Raw genomic sequence first — 5,000 nt, 5'->3', positions numbered from 1 at the left:
AGATGTAGTAGTAGTAGTAGTAGTAGTAGGAGTAGTTGTAGTAGTAGTTGTTGTTGTTGTATTAGTCCTTCAGAGCCATTGGGTACATGGAACCGGAGTTTATCACGATTTCTATAGCGTGAAACGGACAATAGCAATTGATTGCTATCCTTTAGATAGGACGTTAGTCTATCGCAAAGAACTTCCCGCTTAATCTATCAGACTCAGTTACCCATTTACTGCTGGGTTGACAGGGGTGGGGGGGGGGGAGTGTCAGAAAAAATATCCACTGCACCTGGGATCGATCTTGGCCCCTTTGCGTGTGAAGCGAGTGCTCTACAAACTGAGCTATCGAGACTCCCACTATTATTATTATTATTATTATTATTAATATTATTATTATTATTATTATTATTATTATTATTAGTATTATTATTATTATCATTATTATTATTATTATTATTATTATTATTATTATTATTATTATTATTATTATTATTATTATTATTATTATTATTATTATTATTGTTATCATTATTATTATTATTATCCTTATTGTATGATATTAAACAATGGTGAAATATCGTATCTTTTCGTATCGTTTAAGAACTAATAGGTTCTAAAAACCTTTAAATGCTCTGTGTAACTTTTATACATAGATCCAATTTACCAATTATATAATAAATATATAGCATTGCATTCCAGTGTGTAAAATTATGACGTGAGAAGAAATCAATAAAATGTTTTATTTGATGGTCATACTGACACCTCCTCCTTCAACAAGGCGACGCTTGCATGTAAATTCATGACGTAAATCATTTACAATCCATTCATTCCATTGTAAATCATGATTTGATGTGGCCAGAACAATTAAATTGTCGTGGGAGAGCTCTTGAAAGTCGTTCAGCTCAACAAATTTAACTGCCTTACTCTGGAAAAACTTGTATTTAAAAATTTGGCCAGAAAACTCGTCCTTCAAATATCTATCGATTTAAATGACCCTCGTCTTGGTAAAAACTCTCAAATCTTGGAGTAAATGAAGGCTTCGTGAAGTCCCAGGTTTGAGAGTTTTTTTCCCAAGATAAGGGTCATTTGAATAGATTGAGTTTTTGAAGGACGAGTTTTCTGGCCAAATTTTTAAATACGTGTTTTTTACAGAGTATGACAGTTGGCTGGTTACAAGTTTGAACGGCATGTTTTGGTCAATGATTTAATTTAACTTCTGTGTCGATTGTTTGTTTGTTTCTTCTTCAACGAGAATGCCTCGTTGCGGTTCAAGTGGCGTCTGGGTAATTGTTCGTGTATACTTGATATCATGTATTATGTATTAATTATAGGGGTTTTGTGATGGCTCTATTAGTTGTGGCTTTAGGCTTCTTTTTAAACTGTGTCAAATGTGTGTATATTTACACACAAACACACACACACACAAACACACACACACACATACGCACATTGGAATTTAATAAAATTTAATTACTTTATGTTTAAAAATACTAGTAAGTATCATTTAATTTGGGTTTTTTTTTTACTGCATTTTAACCACTTTTTAAAATAATAATTGCCTTGTATTAAATCTCATATTTACAATTATTTTAATGAGTATAGTATACATTTTTGGGACACCCCGTATATAGCAATGACTATCCGCACAAATCTTTGGGCCTCTTTTTCGCTCACAAAGTGCCCAAATTCGCAACAAAATATGGGACGAAGCCGTTCCGTACATGCTATTTTAAAAAATTAATTACGAAGCTGGTTATCAATGAATATGACTGAAAGTTGGCACACAGTTAGAAAAGAGGTTATTTTAGATTATGTCTAGCGACAAAACTCGTACGATTACCAAAAGACCGTTAAAAATAGATTTTTACTCTTTGGAGTACAATATTCTAAAACTACAAAGAATAGAGATTTTGTCGCTCATAAGGTTATATATGCACATTTCTTCTATTTATATTTCAAATTTCATTGGATTATGATAAGTACTTTTCCCGTATTCTCACAAAATATCAACCCAATTTGCATTTCAATGAGTGATAATATGCAGACGGCCATTTTGCGCCACCATCGCGCGACACGAAAATGACGTGAGCGAGGCAAGGCTGCCAGGTGGCCACACTTTAACCTGACCAAATTCGAGTTCAAAAGTGGCTAAATAGAAAATCATAAGGCTTTCACTATTAAGACTGGCCCACTTAAAATGAACTAAATTTTAACAAACAGAAAATTGAATAGACTAGGATAAATGTTACTGAGACAAAAATAGATGAATAAAATTTAATAAAAAAAAGCAAAATTATATATTTGGCCACACACGTGGCCATCTGGCAACTTGTTCGCGGTGACTGACGAAACAAATCCTCGCGCGCTTTTTTTTTAATTAAGCATTATTTCATTGTTATGTCATAGGGATATTAGATTAACTCTCTCTCCTCTCTCTCTCTCTCTCTCTCTCTCTCTCTCTCACACACACACACACACACACACACACTCTCTCTCTCTCTCTCTCTCTCTCTCTCTCTCTCTCTCTCTCTCTCTCTCTCTCTCTCTCTCAAATAAATACTAGAAATCACATAAGCCATGGTCTCACGGGACTGATTGATAATAATTTAGCAGGCTTTTTTCGTGTCATTTGTATGTGTTGTAGACACAAAATTACACTTCGGAAAAGTTCCAAATGATCAATATTATGTATATTTTAAAACAAAATTATAGTTGACCCTAGCCATACAGCTCTAAAATTATACAAGTTAGAACATTTCTGATGTCTTCATCATATTTTCTAATAATTTTGCCATAAAATTGCCAAGTTTTGATATCTTATTCCACGTATTAAGCGAGATACAGCCACAAACCAGAATAAAACGCAGAAAAAGCGTCCCATATTTTCCGTATTTTTCTCTCTTTGTGAGTCATCCAAATAAATGACATCTTTGAAACTGCATAACTTTGTTATATATTAATGGATTTCCAAAATTCAAAAAGATTTTTACTCAGTGGAGATAGGGATTTGATTTAAGAGGAGTATTTCCTACAAAAATAGAAAACAAAAATGTTCATAGTCATTGCTACCGTATATATACAATAAATGATAAAAACAAAAACCATGAAAGAATAGTGCTCAACTTTTTGATAAAAGGAGCTATTTATAAAACATTTCAAGTTTAATTATGATCAACTTCTACAATATTGTTTCGAATGTTAGAACCTAAGACTTAAGAATTTGACAAAAGAAACAATTTATTGTATAGAACTGAAAAAGTGTGTATGAAAGGTGCCAGACAAAGCAAGAAAGAAAAATATAAGGAAAAAAAAAACATCCAAAAATAAAATCAGTCGATCTCCACTGGGAATCGAACCTCAGACCTGATTACCGATCAGACGTGCTACCATTATACCATTTGTGGATCTGGCCAGCCATGCTATGGATTAGTGTGCCGAATGTCATCACACCCAACCCCCCCCCCCCCCCCCCCCATCCCCTTCCCCACCCCACCACCAACCACTTACTTTACTGCCGCACTATGAAAAATACAAAAACCTAAAATAAAGACCAAACGAAAAAATCAAACACCCCCCTTCCCCCCCCCCCCCCCCCCCCCGCCCCCCTCCCATAAAAAAATCAACAACATAGCACATATTAAAAATAGAAAGAAGGAGTAAGAAAAAAACGAACAAACAAAAAAACCCCAGAAAAATAACTTTTAAAAAATCAAAAAGGAAAGAAAGAAAAAACAACAACCCCCCCAAAACAAAAATGTAAAAAAAATAATAAAAATTTGGCCATAGAAATCGTGTTTCAAGTATTGGTGGAGGAATTCTTAGGTTTGAGCTTTTTTTTCAGACTAGGCAAAATAAAGTGTTTTGTACTTGTAGAGAACTGAGACGGTGGGGGGTTTCAAAATGACGAGTAATTAGCGAGTGATTAGTGAATAATTACAACACAATAATATCGCTTTCCCATGACGGGTTTGAACAGAAAATATTTCTTTATTGATAAGATAGGCTGAGATTGGGAGAAGAGAGTAACGTATAAAGTTGATTGTCTGTGCGAATAAGACATGGTTTGTGTTCTCATGGCTTTAAATCGGTCAAGTCAACGTATACTTATATACAGGTCTTATAACCCGAATTATTATGGGCTCGTTGTTGTAATGGAAATACTCTCAAACCAACGTAAAATATTGTCCGTCACAACAATGTTAAAACAGGCCCATAGTTGTGTTCAGTTATCGGACCTGCAAATATGTACATTTTGGGTCAAGGTCTGTGTTTTAGTTTAGGCAAGCTGCCAAAAGAAACCACAAACTCACTCAATCCTAGAGATATTTGCTACTTTTCAAAATTGGAAAAAAAATGTAAAATTTATTAAAAATGAGAATGTGCATAGATAGTTTTATTCAACTACCTTCTGTGTCAATTGCATGTAATTATATAATAATAATAATAATAATAATATAATAATAATAATAATAATAATAATAATAATAATAATAATAATAATAATAATAATAATAATAATAATAATAATAATAATAATAATAATAATAATAATAATAACAATAATCATAATAATAATAATAATAATAATAATAATAATAATAATAATAATAATAATAATAATAATAATAATAATAATAATAATAATAATAATAACAATAATAATAATAATAATAATAATAATAATAATAATAATAATAAATAATAATAATAATAATATTGATGATGATGATGATGATGATGATGATGATGATGATGATGATGATGATGATGATGATGATGATGATGATGATGATAATAATAATAATAATAATGATAATAAACATATAAAAATTAAAAACATCAGCTTTGATACTACTACGCAATTGTCTCAAAAAAATGTAATTGATAACTGGTAATTGGTAAAAGCAACCCGGGTAAACAATGGATATAGTCGGTGTTAGGGTTGAGTGAGTTGAATTACTGATTTTACGATTAAGAAATGAAAGCAAACTAAAACGAGTACCCACTTAGATAAA

General features: G+C 31.8%; 2 protein-coding genes across 3 annotated transcripts in view; both read left to right on the top strand.

Annotated features, from left to right (window-relative positions):
- LOC144964425 (uncharacterized) overlaps positions 1 to 5,000 on the top strand; it is a 100,951-nt gene that overhangs the window by 8,147 nt on the left and 87,804 nt on the right. The window lies entirely within an intron of this gene.
- Positions 1 to 5,000, top strand: part of LOC144964426 (uncharacterized) — a 115,689-nt gene that overhangs the window by 104,836 nt on the left and 5,853 nt on the right. The gene's annotated exons all lie outside the window — the stretch shown is intronic.

This window comes from Berghia stephanieae, chromosome 2 (assembly GCF_034508935.2).
Source record: "Berghia stephanieae isolate SIO BIC M18660-M18661 chromosome 2, UCSD_Bste_1.3, whole genome shotgun sequence".
Classification (NCBI taxonomy): Eukaryota; Metazoa; Mollusca; class Gastropoda; order Nudibranchia; family Aeolidiidae; genus Berghia; species Berghia stephanieae.
This window is presented reverse-complemented; position numbering and strand designations above follow the sequence as displayed.